Genomic DNA, 25,561 nt, shown 5'->3' on the forward strand with positions numbered 1-25,561 from the left:
AGGCATCTTGTCATTTTATAGTTTTCCTGTTGTTTTTGTGTAATCGTTTCATTTGATTCTAATGATAGCTTTGTGAGAAGGAGGAACCGTGGATCAAGAGTCCATTTCATAGGCAGGAAAATAGAGCAGCTTCTTGGAGGTTGTACCTTGAGTGAGATGCCTAGCTGAGGAGCCAGGTCTTAGAACTCTTAGAACTTCCACTAAAAGTAGTGGAAATACTTTAAAAAGGAGGAAAATTTTGAGTGCGTTTTAGAAAGGGCTCATGGCCATCTATTCTCAAGAGAATCTGGAGGGGTGTGCCTGTATTAGTCCATACTCTGTTGATTTTGGAAAATGCCACAGAAGTACAAATACAAGTTCGGTGTGAGAGAGAGCAAAGCCTTTTAAAAGAACCACCAATTGGGGGCACCCGGGTGGCTCAGTGGATTAAGCCACTGCCTTCGGCTCAGGTCATGATCTCAGGGTCCTGGGATCGAGTCCCGCATCAGGCTCTCTGCTCGGCAGGGAGCCTGCTTCCTCCTCTCTCTCTCTCTCTCTCTGCCTGCCTCTCTGCCTACTTGTGATTTCTCTCTGTCAAATAAATAAATAAAATCTTAAAAAAAAAAAAAAAAGAATTCACCTCCTAATAACCACCTGGGCATGAGCCTCCTGTTTCACAATGGTAGGAAGGTCTAGTGTAAGAGCGTTCAAATAACATAAAAACTACCATCAAATCTTTTGACATTATGTTTGATATTAACCAGAAAATTATGAAACCAGTAGAAATATTGTTCACCTTTGGCCGGTCCCCCAAAGACAAATGAAGCACCGAGTTCCTTTATGATTCTTTCTCTGAGAGAACATTCATGAAGATAATTTGGTTTCTTTTTAAAAAAATAGTTTAGCAGCCATGAAAAATAAAGTTAGCGGAGCTCAAGAGAATGTAAATAAAAGAGGCCCCGTCCATTCAAATTTGGAATTTAAGAGCATGCTTTTATTTCAACTCTGTGAGTAGTGAAAGGAGGAGAGAAATGAACTAAGGTCATGGCACCATTTCCAGTTAAACAAACAAACAAAAAAAACCAAGACAACCCTGCTTTGAAAAAGTGTGCTGCGGCTTTAAAACTCCTATCTCCTAGGGACTGGGGATTAGGTGTTCCACACAGCACCTAGAAATCTGTGGTATTAGTAGGTATGGTTATTCTCGCTAGCATATGCTCATCTTCCACGATTTTGAGAACGGGGCCAGGGAAGTCGCTTGCTTTGTTTTCTGGTGTTTTGCAGAGTGAGTCTATGAATTCAAGTTAGGCCTAAGTGCAGCCGACTTAGACTTACGGAGTGAGTGGTTTGCTTACAGATGCGTAGGTGATTAGCACGCTTTGTTAGGCAGGTCTCAGCGAGGTCCCCCTTGCCAGCTCCATCTAAAGCGACCTCTACCTCTCGGGTACTCTTTACTACATCTTCCTGTTTTATTTCCTTCATGTTCCTTCGAGGAATCTGATGTCATCTTGTTGCATTCTCTGCTGTCTGTGTCCGTATTGTCACTCCCGTGAGAACACAACATCTGGGTCTTCATGCAGGGTCAGCCCACCATGGCCCACAGGCCATATCCAGCCTGCTGCTGCCTGTTTTTGTGTGGCCCAGAAGTTAAGAATGCTTTTTGTATTTTTAAATGGTGGTGAAAAAAATCAAAAGGATAATATCTCGTGATCTGTGAAAATGATGGGAAATTTGGGTTTCAGTGTCCATATGGAAAGCTTTACTGGTGTGCCGCCATGCCCATTCATTCTGGATTGTCTGCAGCTGCTGCACCGTACAGACGAAGAGGTGAGGAGTTGTCACAGAGACAGGATCGCTGCCCCAGATTTACTATCTGGAGCTTTGCAGGCAAAGTTTGTAGACCCCTGCTATATGCCCAGTGCAGCGCTTGGTAAACCATAAGCACCCCATAAATGCAGCAGGTGAATTAATAAAGAACAGAGCTTGGTGAAGGTTATTTGCAGATGTCCCTTCCCTGCCACTAATAAACAAGAAAAAGAAACAGATGAATCAAAATTAAATATTGACTCCAGGCTCTTAGAACTATCAGAAAAGCCAAGGGGCGGCGGTGGGGGGGGGGGACCCTGAAAGGCAGGGTGGAGTCGGCTTAGGAGCTTTGCTGAACATGTCTTTAAAAGAGATGACAGAAGGACCAATTCAGGAAAGTCATGGCATCTCAGGTTCCAATTTCTGGAAATTGGATACTCTCTGCTTTCTCCCTGTCTAATGCCTTTTCTCTCTTAGCCTTTCCCTCCTGCTTTTTATCTACCATCTGACTAAAGATTGAACTCTGAGTTTTACTGCCCCCAATTCAGCAAACTTCCCTTCCAAAAAATGTCAGCTCTTAATCCTCTTAATAAAAAGGCCCCTGTAACCGAGAGGATACATTCAAAATCGTCCGCGGTACAAAAAGACGGTCTGAAAATAACAAGGGGAAAAAATGTACTAAACGCATCTGCACACACACAAAGTTGCTAGGGAAACATAGCAGTTCCTTGCAAACTGCCAGCACCATCACATTTATAAAGAATTGACAACGGCTGACCTTTGTCTTCTCTTTTTCTGCCTGCTTTTTATCAGGCCCAGAAGAGCCCTGTGGCTTGAATGATGCTTTTGATAGGCAGATTTTTGGATTCTGGATGAGGGGGGTCCCGCTTTACAGCTCTGCTAAGACCTAGAAAATCTTTTGAGTGTCACCTCCAGAACGACCCAGTCGATGCAATTGAAAGGTGCATTTTCACATTGGGATTTGGCGTCTATAGTCCTGAGGCGAGAAATGACATATTTTGTTGCATTATTTAAATATTCCTGCTGAACACCAAATTAAAAATATCCATTAAAGGTTTATTTGATATCTTCCTAATTATTGCCCATTGCGCATTTGACAAATTCTTTACACATTTTAATAATTGCGACTTTCTTTGGAAGTGACACAAAAACAATTACTTTTTCGAAATTCCACTGTGTATATGCTTTTGAAACTACATAGCCATTAAAAACAGTCTGTCGAATTAAAGGTTGGGCAATTAATTAAGTGCAAATTCTGTAAAACCGGACCAAGGAGAAAATTCATCAAACCTATGAAATATGACCTATCTTGTCCAAAAGACAAATATGTTTAAACAAAAGATGAAAATTGATGACAAAATTACGGGTAGCAAAATGCACACAGCGCAAATATAAGACAGCTGTAGGAGGTTTCCGCGTGTTGGGTTCACCCTTACAGGATTCGTGATTCATTACCTTCACCGCCTTGTAAAACTTTTCGTAGTTAATCTCCGAAGTCCTCTAACCGGAATAATGAAAGTTCTCAATGAGAGCGTGGAAGGCCGTTCTGTTAACGATGTGCTGGCCTTTCGAGGAGCCCAATCCACGCGACTCAGTTTGGGGACAAGAGTCCCAGGGTAGGTCTCCCGAGGACAACTGAGACCCAGGTTGTAAGCGTGGGCACTTCCTTCCGTTTCTCTCCTTTTGGACCTTCTGACGTCGGTCTGCCTTCCTCGCTCCCTCGCGCCGGTGGTCAGACTCAAAAGCCCCCCCTGCGTGATCATCTAGGAAGGACCCCGCCCACGACACAGCTTTGGCTCTTACCCGGAGCGACGGCTGCTGTGTGTGTTCAGAGCGTACGCCGCGGGCCACCAGAAGGCGGCGCCGTGGTTCACGTGGGCCGTATCAGTGATGGGCCCTGTCCTTGTGTATGACAAGTTGTGGACGTTACACTCGGGCGTTCAGGTTCAAAAGTCCGCATCATGCTGGTGCGAAGGGGGCGGAAGAAGGAGGCGGATCTTGGGGCTGTGGGGATTGTTAAGGATACAAGGCTGTTATTTCCATATTAAAATGTAATGGTCTCATTAAAGTTAAAACCACTGTTAAACTTGATTGAGTAAATTAGTTAATTAACCATAGCATCCAGCGCATTCCTCCGGGGCATACCTCCGTTCCTCAAGACGCAGAACGAATGCAGGCTCAGCTCAGAGTGTCTTATCCAGGGTAGAGGGATAACACTCATCGTAGACTGACTTATGGCAGAATCTGTTAAAAAAAAAAAAAAATCAAGAGCTGGAAGGTGAGGGTGTTACTTGGTGTGAACGGAATACGAAAATAGCCTCCAATGAAAGAATTTTATTTTTATGCTGAAATCTCTCAAGATTTTCTTGATTAAAAAAAACAAAACACCAAACACCTGATCAGCAGTTTGTAAAGTGTTTTAACTGGCAGAATAAAGGCCTTTCTTCTTCTTGTATATTTTGCCTTGCTTTCCTTCTCTTTGCTTGAATATCCAAAGATTATCTCTGTGGGGTCAGATGGGACTTTTTCTAAAGTTTTTTGGGGGGCTGTGCTTAAGTAAGGGGCTTTAAAACAGGGTTGTGGTGAGGTTTCATGGGTGAATGGGTGGGGCAAACTTAGGAAAACATCTCAAATTTGCCGTTTCAAGGCTGGTCTTGAAATGCCAGTTTTCATCAGGTTGGCTACCTGTGATGCAAATGGCCAGAGGAACCATTTGGAAGAAGTTTCTGAAATTTGATGGAAGTCAGCCCACTTCCTGGTATGTCTTAGTTTCCACAAATATACAGTAACAATGACAATAATACAGAACTACCTCCTCGTGTTGTCGTAAGGGTTAAATATGTGAATATATGTAAAGTGCTTAGAATAGCATCGGCACACTTAAGTTCCCAGTATCAACTCTGATTATCATTTTTTTTTAAAGATTTTTATTTATTTATTTGACAGAAACAGCGAGAGATGGAATACAAGCAGGGGGAGTGGGAGAGGGAGAACCAGGCTTCCCGCGGAGCAGGGAGCCTGATGCGGGACTCGATCCTAGGACCCTGGGATCATGACCTGAGCTGAAGGGAGACACTTAATGACTGAGTCACCCAGGTGCCCCTGATTATTATTATTATTATTTTTATAAACTCTTGAATTGCTGATTTCTTTTTAAAAAAATTTTTTATTATGTTATGCTAGTCACCATATAGTACATCATTAGTTTTTGATGTAGGGTGCCATGATTCATTGTTTGTGTGCTGACTATTACTGAGTGTAGAGAAAGGAGGGTAGACATGGATCGAGGTTGGTCCAGAGGCAAAGCCAGCCAGAATATTTGCTCAGCACGTCGCCTCCCAGACAGGCTTTTTGGGGTGCCGTGTCCACTTGAAGGGGCCAGGGAACTCCAGTCACTGAATAGCCAGGAAGCCTGGGTTTTCTCTGACTTGTCTTTTAATCCACTCTCGTCTAACCCAATGACTTGCCTAATTCAAGGCTGGGGTGGAGAGGTATGCTGGCTTAGAACCCGTGGATGCTGGTATAAAGTTTGATAGTTAGAAAAACAAGTCTTGTAAATCCAATCTGTAGAGGACTCAGAAATAAACGGTAAACCAGAACGTCGACATGATTAGCCTGATTTTCTTACCCCATATTTACATAGGGCACAAAGGTAGTCACATATTTAAAAAATACATCTTTATATTTTATAACTTGTTTTGATTCCCCTAAAAATTGGAAGAATTTGAAAAAAGTCATTTATTTTCAATATTAGGGCAGGAAACTCAGGGAACGATTGAGAAAGAGATACAGAAAAGGGAGGGAAGCATATGAAATGCTTTGCAAAAAATAAACCTGGTCAGATGCATTATTTTCTAAAACTATAGGTTTGGAATGAAAATTGGATATCAGGAAACCTGCTAACTTGACACTCGGCCAGACCTTTAAAATAAATGACAGCATTACTAGGCACTATGGAGAGCTCTGCCAACCACAGGATGAAGCGGCTACTATTATCCCATTGTGTAGATGGTAAATCCAAACACAGAGGTTAAAGACTTGCTCGAGGTTCCCAAGCTAGTAAGCGGCTGTGCTAGGATTTGAAATGATATGGTCTAACCTCAGAGCACAACTTGTGGCCACTCTGCCACGCTGCCCGTTTCAATTCCACTTTGTGAAAGTGGCAAAGCCCTCTTATGTCCGTGTTGCCTTGTGTACAAACGTGGCTCAGGAGTCAGCTGGCCTTGGGTGTTAGTTCCATCTCTTTCATTATTATATGTGTCACCTTGGAAAACATTACTCATCCTCTCTGAGCTTTCATGTCTTCATCTGTAAAATGAGGGTAGGGAGAGCGACTGTCTGCAGGTAGGTAGTGGCTGTCTAGCTCGTGTCTCCGTGGCTCACCTTGCAAGTACTTTGCTGTTCAGAGGCTAGCTCTCCTACCTGCTGATAGCTTCTTCGAGCATCAGCATCTCTCTGCTTGAAATCTCTCTCCACAGCTGGGAGTGCTGGAGGTGATGCTCCCAGGTGTGACCTCCAAATCATGAGGGTGGAAATTGGTGGATAGATATTCCTGCGTCCTTATCCCCCTGGGGGGGCAACACCATGTCCCACACATCTCTCAGAGGATCCTGAGTTGGGTTGGGTTCCCTATCCCCCCAGTGGTGACCGGCTGACTAGAGACAGCATCCCTTCCCCAAGTCCCTCTCCCAAGCCTTCAATATGTTCCTGCCCTAACTTCTCAAATAAATGATTTCTTTTCAAATCTTTCAAGTTCTCCTTTGGGGAGAAGCTGCACAAAGGTACCAACTTTTAGGTTTGTTATGAAAATTCAATGAACTAATGTGTGTAAATAGTGCACACCTGGCATGTTGTAGGTGCCCCATAAATGTATGCTTTATTATGTATCTATTATTATTTCAATCTGAAAATCTGGCTTAATTGGGAAGTCATAAAAAGTTCGACTCTATTTTTTGGATGCTTGACTGCTGATAACTTTTAAAAGTCATTTATCCTTCTTCTCCCTTCTGCCCCACATCTGGACAAGCTGATAAGGAAGTTTAAGCCATGCATGGAAACCCTCATGGAGACCACACCTTACCCACCATGAAAACCCCGAGTCAGTCTTCTTTCTTTGTTCTCTCAAGGCATTTTGGACCTGCTTGGAAACCTCCCCTGCTCTCCCAGGAAGCCTTATTGTACAAGTAGAAAAACCTTTTCCTACTTGCTTGATATGTGTATAGTGTCTTCAGTCCTGACACTTGAACCAGATTTGGGGCAAGGGTCCATCCTGTTTCTGTGGACTGGTCACAATAGAAACCAATCTAGTCTTTACCACAAAATGCACCATAGCGCTAGCTAAGATTACAAAAGCATCTGAGAGTTTTAAACATTGGTGTTATTTATTTAAGGAAGGGTTCATGGGGGCAGTGGTGAGCGTTCAGGGCAGGGGTCTGGAGCTCAATGGCAGAGACCGAAGGAATGAGTCATGGAGGGCTGCTGAAGGTCGGGGCATCGATCCAAGGAGAGTGAGCTCACCATTCCCTTCTCATCAGGAAGAATAAACAGATCTGGGCTTCATACAGAGCTTTTGCTTCAAGGAAAGTATACGTTTTTTTGAACCTTTTACAACCCATTGGACACTGACATGGACTGGGATTTCAGTGAGAAGAATTAGTATGCCAGGGCACAATCTGCATTGAAACTTAGAGGAAAGAAATTTATTTGGGGCTTAGGCCAATGAACAGGGTAGAAATACTGATACTCAGAATGTAACAAGACCTTAGATGTTCTAAATTCATATTCCATTGTTTGTAAAAAAAGAATCTCCATTTTGGTTTTCACAGTTTCAGAACAGGCTGCCCAAATCCAGGGCATCGGATCAGAATTATATAACTTATGTCCTCACCTCTCCAGTCAAGTGTTGGCATGTATGTGAAAATTTAAAGGAAAGGCTGTGATCCTGTGATCTTTAATTTTTACCTTTAATTTAACAAACATTTCATCCTGAAAACTTCCCAATGGACAATGAGGGAGAATTCTTTCCAAGACTGTAAAAAATCTTAATTTCACCCTATAGATTTGTGTTAACTAATACAAAATTCTGCTTAGTATAAACATTTAAATATGAATGATCTTAACAGTCAAGAAGACTGTGCAGCTAGTTGCTGGAAACATTATACAGATTTATAGATTTAGTATATTATTTATGCACATTTAAAACACGAATGAAGTTAGCGTGGTACAAGCAGATTTCAAAACTTGCTTTCAAACCAAAGCACTCATTTATACAAAACTTACAGAGAGATTGTTCATGAGAGAGACACAAGTGATGTAGTATAGGTTCATGGTTAAATTGTAATCACAACCAAGAAGTATTTGGTGAAAGAAAAAAAAAATCAGAATCCCAAGATGTTCAAATCCTGACGTCTTTGTTGTAATTGATGGCACTCACTGGGTAGAAAAATTAGAGGTTTGTTTTGTTGTTGTTGTTGGTTTTTTAATTGGAAGGAGAATGGACTTCGGCAGAAACAAAAGTAACAGAATGGCATTGACTCGTGACATTGGATGTCTCTGTCCCACCCCTGTTCCCTCAGCGTTCACCCATCTCATACTCGCAGGTGGTTTCCCCTACAAAGCCTGCGAGTCTCAGCCTGAGGGTTCTCTCTCACCACACGAATGTGGGCTTGTGCTTGTGCGTGGATTTGGTAGATAAATATCTGAGGTTCCTTGCCCTTACATAGGAGACTTCTGAGTTGTGCTCTCTTGGTCTCCCGGGAACCCTCAGAGTGAGCCCCAGTTGCTCCTGACCCTCACCAGCTCATTCATTCACCCCTTCTGGAAGGATTCCTATCCTTTGTTCATGACCTCATACTCCCCCCTCATCATGCTTCTGGGATCACCTTCCATGACAATCCTTATCGCAGGGTCTCTTTTTGGGGGAAGCCAATCTAAGACAATTTCTGGGAATGTATTTGTTTGTTGACCATTTCTTGCATCGACCCTCATGTTTTTCATATCAGCTGTGTGTGCACTGTGGTGGGTGCTGGAAACTTCCAGTCAGGTGGACTCTGGTGAGAGAGGCAGACGTTAGAGTGGATACTGAGTCCGACCTTTGGGAATTTAGCTCTACATGAAGTATGAGAAGTAAGAGAGAGAAATAATTACTTTGATGGCCAGGGCTGCTGTTCTGCTCACGGAATGCACACCCCCCCTCTGGAAGATGAGGTGGGAGTAGGAAGCGGAGCGTCACGTTGTGTGTACCTCTCATGGAATGTCTCCTCTTAAGTGTGATTCTCGCATTTAAAGATCCAACATGCTTCTATTTTTCCTGCAATGTGGTCTTTAGACACAAGCCAACTCCTTTATGAGGTGTTTAACCAAAGGAACAGTGATTTTTCTAACACTGGAGGAAAATCTAGCTGGGAGGGACTCAGTGAGACTCTATGCCCATATGCAACGTGGGACATATTTTCTCTGTACATGGTCTTTACTCCTGATTCTTGTAAGGGACATGGATGTAGCCAGGACACATGATGGCTGGTCAGATGGGTGTAGACTTCCCAGCACAGGTAGAGTTTGAACTGAGTCTTAAAAGCTAAGTAGATGTTTTCTGATGTTTGGTAGAAGAGTAGAATGCAGCTCTTAAATGCCTACTGCACAATGTCAGCTTTGCCTTCCTTAGTCCCTCTGCCCGGATCTTGTGGCTTTCTTTTCAGTCAGCGATAGAGACGGTCTGGGGTGTGTGCTTGGGGGACGAGGAGACAGATTCCCCCAATCGGAGATTCATTTCTGATGCATGGACGCATGACTTAGTGGGACATTTTCCTGCCTCTCTGTTTTGTCTCCAAAAGATGTGTTAGGCGTGTCAACCTGTGAGCCGAGGTTCTCTGAGCAGCAGACTTGAGGCAGGTAGACACACGTGAGCTTATTAGGGGAAGAGCTAACAAAGGATTGTGGGAGGTTCCTGGAGAGAAGCCAGGAGGGCCACCGGAAGGGGGGGGAGAGTCCGACTTGGGAGCAGAGGGTTTGGATGGGGGCCTCTAGTGCACAGCGCAGTTCTGCGTTTGTTCGGCAAGGCTGATGAGCCATAGTGGCCTGTCTGTCACAGGAGTCCCGGTCTCCCAGCCTTGGTACCCTGCTGCCTCTGTCGCTGGCCGGGAGCAGCCTGTAGGAAGCACGGCCTCTGAGAGAACACAGTGGTGGGTCAGAACAGAGAGCATCTGGGCGTGTTGGTCAGTTCTGCCCCATTGTCTGAAATCGGAGAGGTCCAATTTCAAGGCCACCGTGTTTCCCCAAAGGTGGGACCCAGACCACAGAGAGCACTTGAAATGATTTTAGGTAGTGCATTGAATTGTTTCGTATTCAAATTATCCTCTTTATAATTCTCTCTAATTCTGGTGCATGAAGGAGAAAGACTCAGGTGGGGGCTATCATTTTGTAATCCCCCTTTTAACAATAGGCAAGCCCCAGGTTTATAAACTTTAGCAGATTACGATATCCAGATAACACTGAGCAGTTGTAATCACTGTTTTGTTTTTATGGGTGTTTGTGATCAAGAGGGCTTTCAGTGTGTTTCCATTTGTGGCTCATGATACTGGTTTTTAATATATACTATTTAAATACATTCTTTTTCATTAAAAATACATCTAAGTAAATAAACGGTAATCAATTTAAATAGAATATGCACTAAAGTGTGACAAGCAGGTGGCCATGGGGGTAAAAGACAAAATTTGTGAAATGATTTAGAAATGCCTGCAGTTTAGGTAGCCCCGACTTAGGCCATCTGAAACAGCTTGCTCAGTCCACGTTATCTCAACTTTCCATGGCAAATGCCTTCCCTGCCTTGCCATTTTAAACGATGCCTTTTCTGTCTCCATGGGGTCACTGAAAGGACTGTCCAGTTTTACAACGTTTCTGTGATGTTGTGGCTGGAGATGTTGTTCACTCTTCTACTCATCCTTTAGACAAATCCCCAGAGGACAAATCCAGCTTGAATTTAGTTCTAGGGGGATAAAAAGTATTGTCTCTGAACGAAGGTGTATACTTTTTCCTGTCAGAAAAAGACAAGTATACCTGTCAGGATGCTTGCCTTACCTTCTAGAATGCTTAGGGCTGAATTTACTGCTTTTATGTTCTCATCTGTTCCAATCTGGCATCTGAAAGCACACTCTTTCCCTGGCTCCTTCAGAAGACTCGGTTACTTAAAAAGATCTTTAAAAATCTCTGATATCCCTGCGTCCTACAGCTCCCCTGTCCGCACGGACTGGCTCAGTCTGCCTGTATCGGCCGGAATCGGCAAGGTTACGCTGCGGTAATAAACCACCCCCAAAGTTTAGTGACTTAAAAGCAACCAGGGTTGATTTCTTGCTCAAGCTCCATGTCTACTTCAAGTTTGCTCGGGGCTCGTTCTTAAATCTCCTCCCTGGGAGAAGCTCCTGACAGAGGCTTCATGACCTGCATGCCTTTTGGTTGTCATGACAGGGGAAACAAAAGAACATGGCTGTTTATTCATCTTATTCAAAAAGTGTCACCACGAAAGGGACATATTCCATTTCTGCTCATATTTCACTGGCTAAAGCAACTGTTATGACTAGACCGAATTTGAAGGAGACAAAAACGTGCAATTCTACCATTTTCCTGGAAGGAGGGGCACTGATAACATTGATGAATGGCCCTGAATAGTCCCTCACTGCCATCCTTCATGACGTAGATCTACTGTCACCTCTTGATATCTCTATGGCTTTCTGAGTCAGCCTCTGCTCCCGTCCGTTTGTCTGACATGACCTGTTTTTGAGGCCATGATTCTTCCTTCCTGTGATTGTCATCCAATCTTGCTGGTGGTATGTTGACTCATACTGGACAACATCTGTGGCCCCTTCGTTCCCCAGTGTGCCATTAAAACAATGTTTTTGTTTGTAGCAGAATTTTATTGCTGGTTTGGAGGGACAGTGAAGGGACATTAGAATCTAGGGTAGCAAATGGCCTCAAATTGTCAAGTGTATACTTTGGGTAATTTGTGATTTTATTGACTAAGTGCTGTGTCTCTGGTGCCCAGCACAGAGCTTGGCACAGAAAAGGGGCTTGATAACTATTTCACTGTAAGCATTTCAGTGTAAGTCATCACAGGTCAGAGACATTTTTAGATCTTTTTCTGCCACATGGAACCTCCTGTAAGTGGACACCCTCTGAACATCTCCCATGTTTCTCGGGACCTCCCTCCAACCTCCTTTCCTTTACATGAGGTCTTTTCTTTTCATACCAGGCTCCTCACCTAGATTTGACTCTAGATTTGAGAGCAAAGGGCCATCTCTTTTCTTTTTCTTTTTTTTTTTTTTTTTTTTTTCACTTGGACTTTTTTTTTTTTTTTTCAGCATAACAGTATTCATTATTTTTGCACCACACCCAGTGCTCCATGCAATCCGTGCCCTCTACAATACCCACCACCTGGTGCCCCCAACCTCCCACCCCCCACCCCTTCAAAATTCTCAGATCGTTTTTCAGAGTCCATAGTCTCTCATGGTTCACCTCCCCTTCCAATTTCCCTCCCCTTCCAATTTCCCTCAACTCCCTTCTCCTCTCCATCTCCCCTTGTCCTCCATGCTATTTGTTATGCTCCACAAATAAGTGAAACCATATAATAATTGACTCTCTCTGCTTGACTTATTTCACTCAGCATAATCTCTTCCAGTCCCGTCCATGTTGCTACAAAACTTGGGGATTCATCCTTTCTTTCTTTTTTTTTTTTTTTTTTTTTACAGCTTTATAAACATATATTTTTATCCCCAGGGGTACAGGTCTGCGAATCGCCAGGTTTACACACTTCACAACACTCACCATAGCACATACCCTCCCCGATATCCATAACCCCACCCCCTCTCCCAACCCCCTCCCCCCATCAACCCTCAGTTTGTTTTGTGAGATTAAGAGTCACTTATGGTTTGTCTCCCTCCCAATCCCATCTTGTTTCATTTACTCTTCTCCTACCCCCTCGACCCCCCATGTTGCATCTCCTCTCCCTCATATCAAGGAGATCATATGATAGTTGTCTTTCTCCGATTGACTTATTTCGCTAAGCATGATACCCTCTAGTTCCATCCACGTCGTCGCAAATGGCAAGATTTCATTTCTTTTGATGGCTGCATAGTATTCCATTGTGTATATATACCACATCTTCTTTATCCATTCGTCTGTTGATGGACATCTAGGTTCTTTCCATAGTTTGGCTATTGTAGACATTGCTGCTATAAACATTCGGGTGCATGTGCCCCTTCGGATCACTATGTTTGTATCTTTAGGGTAAATACCCAGCAGTGCAATTGCAGGGTCATAGGGTAGTTCTATTTTCAACATTTTGAGGAACCTCCATGCTGTTTTCCAGAGTGGTTGCACCAGCTTGCATTCCCACCAACAGTGTAGGAGGGTTCCCCTTTCTCCGCATCCTCGCCAGCATCTGTCATTTCCTGACTTGTTCATTTTAGCCATTCTGACTGGTGTGAGGTGATATCTCATGGTGGTTTTGATTTGTATTTCCCTGATGCCGAGTGATATGGAGCACTTTTTCATGTGTCTGTTGGCCATCTGGATGTCTTCTTTGCAGAAATGTCTGTTCATGTCCTCTGCCCATTTCTTGATTGGATTATTTGTTCTTTGGGTGTTGAGTTTGCTAAGTTCTTTATAGATTTTGGACACTAGCCCTTTATCTGGGGCTAGTCTGGATATGTCGTTTGCAAATATCTTCTCCCATTCTGTCAGTTGTCTTTTGGTTTTGTTCACTGTTTCCTTTGCTGTGCAAAAGCTTTTGATCTTGATAAAATCCCAAAAGTTCATTTTTGCCCTTGCTTCCCTTGCCTTTGGTGATGTTCCTAGGAAGATGTTGCTGCGGCTGACGTCGAAGAGGTTGCTGCCTGTGTTTTCCTCGAGGATTTTGATGGATTCCTATCTCACATTGAGATCCTTTATCCATTTTGAGTTTATTTTCGTGTGTGGTGTAAGGAAATGATCCAATTTCATTTTTCTGCATGTGGCTGTCCAATTTTCCCAACACCATTTATTGAAGAGGCTGTCTTTGTTCCATTGGACATTCTTTCCTGCTTTGTCGAAGATGAGTTGACCATAGAGTTGAGGGTCCATTTCTGGGCTCTCTATTCTGTTCCATTGATCTATGTGTCTGTTTTTGTGCCAGTACCATGCTGTCTTGATGATGACAGCTTTGTAATAGAGCTTGAAGTCCGGAATTGTGATGCCACCAACTTTGGCTTTCTTTTTCAATATTCCTTTGGCTATTCGAGGTCTTTTCTGGTTCCATATAAATTTTAGGATTATTTGTTCCATTTCTTTGAAAAAAAAGGATGGTACTTTGATAGGAATTGCATTAAATGTGTAGATTGCTTTAGGTAGCATAGACATTTTCACAATATTTATTCTTCCAATCCAGGAGCATGGAACATTTTTCCATTTCTTCGTGTCTTCCTCAATTTCTTTCATGAGTACTTTATAGTTTTCTGAGTATAGATTCTTAGTCTCTTTGGTTAGGTTTATTCCTAGGTATCTTATAGTTTTGGGTGCAATTGTAAATGGGATGGACTCCTTAATTTCTCTTTCTTCTGTCTTGTTGCTGGTGTAGAGAAGTGCAACTGATTTCTGTGCATTGATTTTATATCCTGACACTTGACTGAATTCCTGTACAAGTTCTAGCAGTTTTGGAGTGGAGTCTTTTGGGTTTTCCACATAGAGTATCATATCATCTGCGAAGAGTGATAGTTTGACTTCTTCTTTGCCGATTTGGATGCCTTTAATTTCCTTTTGTTGTCTGATTGCTGAGGCTAGGACTTCTAGTACTATGTTGAATAGCAGTGGTGATAACGGACATCCCTGCCGTGTTCCTGACCTTAGCAGAAAAGCTTTCAGTTTTTCTCCATTGAGAATGATATTTGCGGTGGGTTTTTCATAGATGGCTTTGATCATATTGAGGTATGTGCCGTCTATCCCTACACTTTGAAGAGTTTTGATCAGGAAGGGATGCTGTACTTTGTCAAATGCTTTTTCAGCATCTATGGAGAGTATCATATGGTTCTTGTTCTTTCTTTTATTAATGTGTTGTATCACATTGATTGATTTGCGGATGTTGAACCAGCCTTGCAGCCCTGGAATAAATCCCACTTGGTCGTGGTGAATAATCCTTTTATTGTACTGTTGAATCCTATTGGCTAGTATTTTGGCGAGAATTTTTGCATCTGTGTTCATCAAGGATATTGGTCTGTAGTTCTCTTTTTTGTTGGGATCCTTGTCTGGTTTTGGGATCAAGGTGATGCTGGCCTCATAAAATGAGTTTGGAAGTTTTCCTTCTATTGCTATTTTTTGGAACAGTTTCAGGAGAATAGGAATTAGTTCTTCTTTAAATATTTGGTAGAATTCCCCCGGGAAGCCGTCTGGCCCTGGGCTTTTGTTTGTTTGGAGATTTTTGATGACTGTTTCAATCTCCTTACTGGTTATGGGTCTGTTCAGGCTTTCTATTTCTTCCTGGTTCAGTTGTGGTAGTTTATATGTCTCTAGGAATGCATCCATTTCTTCCAGATTGTCAAATTTGTTGGCGTAGAGTTGCTCATAGTATGTTCTTATAATTGTCTGTATTTCTTTGGTGTTCGTTGTGATCTCTCCTCTTTCATTCATGATTTTATTTATTTGGGTCCTCTCTCTTTTCTTTTTGATAAGTCTGGCCAGGGTTTATCAATCTTATTAATTCTTTCAAAGAACCAGCTCCTAGTTTCGTTGATTTGTTCTATTGTTTTTTTGGTTTCTATTTCATTGATTTCTGCTCTGATCTTTCTGATTTCTCTTCTCCTGCTGGGTTTAGGGTTTCTTTCTTGTTCTTTCTCCAGCTCCTTTAGGTGTAGGGTTAGGTTGTGTACCTGAGACCTTTCTTGTTTCTTGAGAAAGGCTTGTACCGCTATATATTTTCCTCTCAGGACTGCCTTTGTTGTGTCCCACAGATTCTGAACTGTTGTGTTTTCATTATCATTTGTTTCCATAAATATTTTCAATTCTTCTTTGATTTCCTGGTTGACCCATTCATTCTTTAGAAGGATGCTGTTTAGTCTCCATGTATTTGGGTTCTTTCCAAATTTCCTCTTGTTATTGAGTTCTAGCTTTAGAGCATTGTGGTCTGAAAATATGCAGGGAATGATCCCAATCTTTTGATACCGGTTGAGACTTGATTTAGGACCAAGAATGTGATCTATTCTGGAGAACGTTCCATGTGCACTAGAGAAGAATGTGTATTCTGTTGCTTTGGGATGAAATGTTCTGAATATATCTGTGATGTCCATCTGGTCCAGTGTGTCATTTAAGGCCTTGATTTCCTTGTTGATCTTTTGCTTGGATGATCTGTCCATTTCAGTGAGGGGAGTGTTAAAATCCCCTACTATTATTGTATTATTGTCGATGTGTTTCTTTGATTTTGTTATTAATTGGTTTATATAGTTGGCTGCTCCCACGTTAGGGGCATAGATATTTAAAATTGTTAGATCTTCTTGTTGGACAGTTCCTTTGAGTATGATATAGTGTCCTTCCTCATCTCTTATTATAATCTTTGGCTTAAAATCTAATTGATCTGATATAAGGATTGCCACTCCTGCTTTCTTCTGATGTCCATTAGCATGGTAAATTCTTTTCCACCCCCTCACTTTAAACCTGGAGGTGTCTTCGGGTGTAAGATGAGTTTCTTGTAGGCAACATATAGATGGTTTTTGTTTTTTTATCCATTCTGATACCCTGTGTCTTTTGATTGGGGCATTTAGCCCATTAACATTCAGGGTAAGTATTGAGAGATATGAATTTAGTGCCATTGTATTGCCTATAAGGTGACTGTTATTGTATATTGTCTCTGTTTCTTTCTGATCTACTACTTTGAGGGTCTCTCTTTGCTTAGAGGACCCCTTTCAATATTTCCTGTAGAGCTGGTTTGGTATTTGCAAATTCTTTCAGTTTTTGTTTGTCCTGGAAGCTTTTAATCTCTCTGTCTATTTTCAATGATAGCCTAGCTGGATATAGTATTCTTGGCTGCATGTTTTTCTCATTTAGTACTCTGAATATATCATGCCAGCTCTTTCTGGCCTGCCAGGTCTCTGTGGATAAGTCTGCTGCCAATCTAATATTTTTACCATTGTACGTTACAGACTTCTTTTCCCGGGCTGCTTTCAGGATCTTTTCTTTGTCACTAAGACTTGTCAATTTTATTATTAGGTGACGGGGTGTAGACCTATTCTTATTGATTTTGAGGGGGGTTCTCTGAACCTCCTGGATTTTGATGCTTGTTCCCTTTGCCATATTGGGGAAATTCTCTCCAATAATTCTCTCCAACATACCTTCTGCTCCCCTCTCTCTTTCCTCTTCTTCTGGAATCCCAATTATTCTAATGTTGTTTCGTCTTATGGTGTCACTTATCTCTCGAATTCTCCCCTCGTGGTCCAGTAGCTGTTTGTCCCTCTTTTGCTCAGCTTCTTTATTCTCTGTCATTTGGTCTTCTATATCGCTAATTCTTTCTTCTGCCTCATTTATCCTAGCAGTGAGAGCCTCCATTTTTGATTGCACCTCATTAATAGCTTTTTTGATTTCAACTTGGTTAGATTTTAGTTCTTTTATTTCTCCAGAAAGGGCTTTTATATCTCCCGAGAGGGTTGCTTTAATATCTTCCATGCCTTTTTCAAGCCCGGCTAGAACCTTGAGAATCATCATTCTGAACTCTATATCTGACATATTACCAATGTCTGTATTGATTAGGTCCCTAGCCTTTGGTATTGCCTCTTGTTCTTTTTTTTGTTGTGAATTTTTCCACCTTGTCATTTTGTCCAGATAAGAGTTTATGAAGGAGCAAGTAAAATACTAAAAGGGTGGCAACAACCCCAGGAAAATATGCTTTAGCCAAATCAGAAGAGATCCTGAATTGTGAGGGGGGAGAAAGGGGATAAAAAGGGGTTCAGAAAGAAAGAAAAAAAAAAACTATTAAAAAAAAGAAAGCCGATTAAGAAAAAAATATAAAAAGAGGAAAAAATATATATATATTAGATAAACTATTTAAAAAACGTTAAAAAAAAGAAAATGGTAAAAGTTAAAAAAAATTTAGCAGAAGAAGAGAAAAAGAAAAGAAAATTGAAAAAGAAAAAAAAATTAAATTAACTGCAAAATCATGGGGAGAAAGCCATGAGTTCCGTGCTTTGCTTTCTTCTCCTCTGGAATTCCGCCGTTCTCCTTGGTAGGTGAACTTGGTCCTGGCTGGGTTTCCCGTAGATCTTCTGGGGGAGGGGCCCGTTGTAGTGATTCTCAAGCGTCTTTGCCCCAGGCGGAGTTGCACCGCCCTTACCCGGGGCCGCGCTGAGTCATCCGCTCGGGTTCGCTTTCGGGAGCTTTTGTTCCCTGAGCGCTTTCCGTAGAGTCCGGAGGACGGGAATAAAGATGGCGGCCTCCCGGTCTCCGGCCCGGAGGAGCCGAGAGCCCGGGGCCCCACTCCTCAGTGCGCCCTCAGAGAACAGCGCCCAAAGACTCCCGCCACCCTGGCCTCCGGCCACGCTCCGAGCTGACCGAGCCTGCGACCGGTTCAAGGCAACCCCGAGCTGAGAGTCACTCCTCGGCTCTGTCTCTGCAGCCGGCTTCCCCGTTCTAATACCGGTAAGCTCTGCGACACTCAGACACCCCCGATCCTTCTGCGACCCTGCGGGACCTGAGGCCGCGCTGACCCCGCCTGGGCTTCACCCCAGTTAAGCCTCTGGAGCGATGTCCCTCAGTGGAACAGACTTTTAAAAGTCCTGATTTTGCTCCGTCGCTCACTGGGAGCCGGCCCCTCCCCCCGCGGTCTATCTTCCCGTCGCTTTGGATTCAGTTCTCCGCCAGTCCTACCTTGCAGAAAGTGGTTGATTTTCTGTTTCTGGAATTGCTGTTCTTCTTCTCTTCAATCTCCCGTTGGATTTGTAGGTGTTTGCAATCTTTAGATAAGCTATTTAGCTGATCTCCCGCTACCCGAAGTAGTCTCAGCTGCTACTTCTCCGCCATCTTGACTCCTCCCCCCTCTTTTCTTTTTCTTATATGAAAGTATTTAGCCCTCTCTATGTTTTTACTTCTGACTTCCATACTATGACCCAAAAGGTCCAGTTTTATGTTCAAAGGACCCTATCAAAGAAGTTTCCTAGGCTAAAAAAAGAGGGGGAAGGGGGTAGTTGGGTGGCTCAGTCAGTTAAGTGTCTGCCTTGGGCTCAGGTCATGATCTCAGGTTTCTGGGATTGAGCCCAGTATTGGGCTTCCTGCTCAGCGGGGAGTCTGCTTCTCGCTCTCCCTCTGCCCTCTCCCCCAGCTCATGCTCTCTCTCTCTCAAATAAATGAATAAAATCTTAAAGAAAAATAAAAAAGAAGGGGAGGGACTTCCTTAGGGATTAATTACATCACATCTCTTGAAACCAGAAGTGATCATAGTCAGTGCTTATTTCCCAATAATATTTATTGTCTTTCTGTTAAAATATATTTCAATTTGAATCCTTTGTGCCAAGGTTTTTTTCCCCCCCTCAAGCCGGTGTATGTATCACAAATAGTTCATTCCTTTTTACCATATTTATTCCATTATATGGATAATATTTTGTTTTTCCACTCACCAGTTGATATGCATTTGGGTTGTTTTCATTTTTTGGCTATTATAAATCATAGAGCCATATGTTTTCATTTTTCCTTAGAGTGGATCTACTGGATAAATGTGTGTATTTTAACTTTTTGAGAAACCGTAGCTCTGTTTTCCAAAGGGACTCTATCATTGTATATTTATCCAGTGATATTTGAGGGCTCCAGGTTTTTTACATTCTTACTAACTCTTGGTATTGTCAGTCATTTACATTTTAGCTATTTTAGTGGATTTATAGGAGCAAATAGCTCTTTGTGATTTTAATGTGCATTTTTTTGTAATGATCAATGATGTTACAAATACTTTCATGTATTTCTTGATTATTTCTATGTGTTTTCATGAAGGATCTGCTCAACTCTTTCACCTTTTTAAATTATTTTTAATTTTTTAAATTATTGAGCTTTTATTTGTATATTCTCAACACCAGTCCTTTATAAGACATATGTTTTGCAAGTATTATTCTCTAATATTTACTTATTTATTTACCCTATATTTACTTATTTACTTACCTGGAATTTAATTTGCTCTCCTTTTTCTAGCTTCTGGAGGTAAAAGCTCAGATCACGGATGTTAGACCTTTCTTCTTTTTTTTTTTTTTAAAGATTTTATTTATTTATTTGACAGAGATCACAAGAGGCAGAGAGGCAGGCAGAGAGAGAGGAGGAAGCAGGCTCCCTGCTGAGCAGAGAGCCCGATGTGGGGCTCGATCCCAGAACCCTGGGATCATGACCTGAGCCGAAGGCAGAGGCTTAACCCACTGAGCCACCCAGGCGCCCCAGACCTTTTTGATGTCAGCAGGTAAGACTATAAATTTCCCTTTGAGCTCTGCTGTTGTGTTTTCATTATTAATTTCTGATTTAATTCTGTTATGGTCAGAATGTATATTTTGTGTGGATTTAATTCCTAAAATTAATTGGGACTTTAAAAATTGGCTTTATTTTTATTTTTTATTTTTTAAAGATTTTATTTATTTATTTGACAGAGAGAGATCAAAGTAGGCAGAGAGGCAGGCAGAGAGAGAGGAGGAAGCAGGCTCCCCGCTGAGCAGAGAGCCCGACGTGGGGCTCGAACCCAGGACCTGGGATCATGACCTGAGCCGAAGGCAGCGGCTTAACCCACTGAGCCACCCAGGCGCCCCAAAAATTGGCTTTATTTTTTTAGAGTAGTTTTAGATTTACAGAAAAATTAAGATAATTCAGAGAGTTCTCATATACCTAACACCCACTTACCCTTATTATTACCAGTGGATGTTAGTATGGTATAATTATAGTTACAGTTAATGAACAATTATTAATGCATTTTTCTTAACTAAAGTCTGTAGTTTACTCAGATTCCCTTTGTTTTTTTTTAATCATTTTAAAAATTTATTTTCAGCATAACAGTATTCATTGTTATGTGCATACCCAGTGCACCATGCAATACGTGCCCTCTCTAATACCCACCACCTGGTTCCCCCAACCTCCCACCACCCCACCTCTTCAAACCCTTCAGATTGTTTTTCAGAGTCCACAGTCTCATTGTTTTTATCTGTGGTTCCTTTTCCATTCCCAGTCCCATTTAAGATGTCACATTACATTTAGTTGTCGTGTCTGCTAGAGTCCTCTTGGCTGTGCTGGTTTCTCAGGCTTCCCTTATCTTTTTTTTTTTTTTAAAGTTTTATTTATTTATTAAAGATAGATAGATAGATAGATAGAGAGAGAGAGAGAGAGAGAGAGAATATGAGCAGGGGCAGGGGCAAAGGGAGAAGCAGACTCCCTGCTAACAGGGAGCCCAATTTGGGGCTCCATCCCAGCACCCTGAGATCATGACCTGAACTGAAGGCAGATGCTGAACCGACTGAGCCACCCAGGTGCTCCAAGCTTTCCTTATTTTTTTTTTTCTTTCCTTATTTTTAATGACCTTGAAAATTTTGAGGAGTACTGGTTATGTGTTTTATAGGATGCCCCTTTATTGGAATTCATCTTGTGTTTTTCTCATGATAAGACTAGGATTATGGGAAATAATTCAGAAAGATAACAGTGACAAAGTGTCATTTTCTCAATATATCAAGTACTGTTGATGTAATACCCACATGACTGACAACTACTGATGTTCATCTTGATCACCTGGCTGAGGTGGTGTTTGTCAGGTTTCTTCCCCGTAAAGGTACTCCCCCTACTCCATACTGTATACTTTAGAAGTAAGTCATTATGCATAACCTGTACCTCAGGAGTGGGGAATCTAGATTTGCTGGATATAGAATTCTTGGTTAACTGATTTTTCCCCCCAATATCTTAGATGTATCTTTCCAATATCTTCTGGCTTTTATATTTCTGATGGGAAATTAGCAGTTGGTTTCATCTTTGTTCCCTTGTATGTAATATGTTTTTCTCTTGCACTTTCAAGATTTCCTTACAGTTTTCAGTGAGCTGTTTTTGTTAAGTAGGAAAAGTGTGTTAGTTCTTCCAGAAGCTCAAGTCCCTGTCCCACTCATGCTACGGAGTGACGATGATGAAAGTGATGTCATATTCTCTACATCACATTTAGAGGTAGCACTAAGACTTAACAGTCACAAATGATGTTGTGGTTTAATTTGGCCACTTATTGAGTTGACTTCTCTTGAACTTTTAGCTAAAAAATTGGTGAAATTGCTATGGGCAAACTTGGGTTATGTACCTTCAGAATCTCTCCTTTCTCCCTCTACTTCCTGAGTAATTCTGTTGGCATTTTGCAGAAGCTTGGTTGAACTTTCTTTTTCTTTCTCTTTTTTTTTAAAGATTTTATTTATTTATTTGACAGACGGAGATCACAATTAGGCAGAGAGGCAGGCAGAGAGAGAGAGGAAGGGAAGCAGGCTCCCTGCTGAGCAGAGAGCCTGATGCGGGGCTCAATTTCAGGACCCTGGGATCATGACCTGAGCCGAAGGCAGCGGCTTTAACCCACTGAGCTACCCAGGCGCCCCGCTTGGTTGAAATTTCATTTCAGGGTCTGGTTTTTGGGCTCTTAGAAGCCTTGACATTTCCAGAAGACATTAGCATCATGTAAAAACTATTATATGGGGGGAACAAGACTTTCTTATTTTGATGAAACAGTTCTGAGATTCATCTTGTTGACAATTCAAACCCATTGTTGTGATTTTCTTGTTACAACATTTATTGGCTCCAAGAATGAAGGCATCACAAACAACACGCAATTTTCATGGCAACTGAATTGGATAGTATGAGGTTTCTATTAATATTAATCGCTGATGGTAGAAGACATAAAGAAAGATAGTTGGTATTGATTGACCACCTACCATCTGTCAGATTGCACAGTGGACACTTTACATACTTTGTTTCTTTTTTAATCCTTATAACAATCCTTCGGTGTAATATGCCCAGCATTAATTATTCTCATAGAAATTAATTTTTTTCTTTTTTTTTCTATGCAACTGATGGTAGCTTCTTCAGTAAAGGCATATTTGGCAATGCAAAGGTTTTCTTATGTTTGAACCCTAAGTATCTGTATTTCTCTGGCTACAGCTTTAGTCAGTAGTGGTCACATGACCTAGTTTGAGCAGACGAGTGTCAGAGGCAGAACTTTTGTCTCAGCTGTAGGAGGAAGAGAAATTTTATTTTCCTGCTGGATTTGAACATGGGAGAATTTAGTTATATGGCTGCTGGCAGCCATCTTGCTACCACACAAAGCCAGAGGAAGAAAACATGGCTGGCTGAGAGCCCAGGCAAATGGGAAGAATCAGGACTGGGTGAAATTGTTTAACTCTTAGGTTAGCCCATACCTAAGGCCAGGTACATTATCTGCCTTTTAGTTACATGAACCAACAAATTCTCATTTTGCCTAAATTGGTATGAATAGAGGTTTTCTGACAGTTGCAAATAAAACAGCCCTGACTGATATAACCTGTTTCTCTTTCCTCCACTGAGCAAAACTCAGCAAAGGCTTCTTTGGAAAGAAATTAGACTGGAATAAACACAATATTCTTTATTGTTTTTTATTATGTTCAATTAGCATGTACATGTAGTATGTGCTGGTACATGCACACATAGTACATCATTAGTTTTTGATACAGTGCAATATTCTTTAAATTTTTTTGATCTCCTGGTTTGAGGGCTAAGTGTAATTAGACCAGTCCTGTCCTTTTATTGGGCTTTCAGTTTCTCTTTTAAGGAATAAATTCATTTCTCTGTAAGTGGATTAAACTCTATCTCCAATGGCCTCTCTCGGTCTAAAACTCTCTGATTCTGGAAAGTCCTATTTCAAACTAAAGTTTTACTGACTTTAAGATTTAATAGGGGTTAAGAGACTGACTTTTAATGTCAGACACAGACACACATTCGAAGGCTGGCTCCACCACTGACTAGTTATATAATCAAAAGCAGATTTCTTAATCTCTTTGTATTTCAATATTCCTAATTATAAAGGGGGATGTAATTCACAAGGTGGCTGCAAAGATTAAATGAAATGATAAATGCGGATTCATGTATGGTAAGTACTCAGTGAATGATAACTATTATTATTTATTACTCCTGCTCAACACCATCCTTATCTTAAAAAAGAATTTCCCAAGATGTGTTTGGTGATAAACAGTCCTGCAAATGCCCTCACAAAAGGATTTTGTCGTCAAATACATTTAGGAAATGCTTATGCTCTGCTTTCCCCTGTTTTCAAGGCATATTAGCATATTAAAAGCTCTAAAAAGTTCTTCAATAAATAAATCTGCTTAAATCTGTTGATCCAGCATCTCAAACATATTTGACTACACAACACTTTTCCCCTTCACAGGTGCATACCCATTAACATATATTAGCAAGAAAAGAGTTGAAACCGTTAAGGTGTGATTTCAGGCATCCATCAATGGGTGGGAGCAGTGGAAAGGAGGATTTTTTGGAGATTCTAGGCCTTCCCAGATGTGAGTTCTTTTTAAATTGATTATTGAAGTGTAGTTGACGTATAATCTCATATTATTTTCTGGTGTTCAACATAGTGATTTCATAATTCTGTACATGACTCAGTGTTCAGCACGCTAAGGGAGGTCCCCATCTGTCACCCTATAACGCTATTACAGTATTGTCAACTATATTCCTTACACTGTCCTTTTCATCTCTGCAATTTACTTTATACTTTGTTTGTACCTCTTAATCCCCTTCACCTGTTTCATCCATCCGTTTCCCCAACACTTGTTTCTGGCAACTACAAGTTCTCTATATTTAAGCCTGGTTTTTTGTTTGTTCATCTGTCTTGTTGTTTTTAGATCCTACATATAAGAGAAATCATATAGTAGTTGTTTTGCTCTGTCTGACTTATCTTACTTAGCATAATATCCTCTAGGTCCCTCCATATTGTTGTAAATGGCAAGATTTCATTTTTTTAATGACTGAATCATATTCTGTTTTGTATACAGACCACATCTTCTTTATCCTTCATCTATGGATGGACACTTGGGCTGTTTCCATACCGTGGCTTGTAAATAACGTTGCAGTAAACATAGGGGTGCACATGTATTTTCAAATTAGTGTTTTCCTTTTCTTTCCATAAATACCTAGTCGGAATACTGGATTGTGTGGTATATTTCTATTTTTAATGTTTTCAGATGTGAGTTCTTATTTCTTACCAGAGAACAGGGCTTTATCCAAAAATGTAGGCTACATCACACGTCCACAAACCAGGACTCCTGGGCTAGCTACCTGTTTTTAGAAATAAGGCTTTTTTAGCACCTAGTTGTGTCTGTCTGTGTATGCGTTGTCTGTAGTTGCTTCAGTGTTACAAGGGCAGAGCTGAGTGCTTCTGACACAGAGCGAATGGTCTGCCAAGCCTGAAATATTTACTATCTGGTTTTCTAAAAAAAAAATGTGTTGACCTCTGGCCCGATGACAAGATTACATCTGTAAGCACTACATGAACTCTTGAGTAGATTTTTTTTTTCGCCCATTTTGGTAAGTTCTTGTTTTTCCCAATTCAGAAGGCGACACGCCGTATCTTCCATATTAATAACCCTAACTTCAGAAAAGCTGCTGAAAGAACTGAACAACTCTTTTACTCAAAGGGAGCGGCAGAAAAAGGAAACTTCCTGAAAGTAGAGAAATTTGTAGCGCACCGAAATTCAATTGCCCCTCAGCCTTCCGGGGCCCTTAAATC

This window comes from Lutra lutra, chromosome 9, assembly GCF_902655055.1.
Source record: "Lutra lutra chromosome 9, mLutLut1.2, whole genome shotgun sequence".
NCBI lineage: Eukaryota > Metazoa > Chordata > Mammalia > Carnivora > Mustelidae > Lutra > Lutra lutra.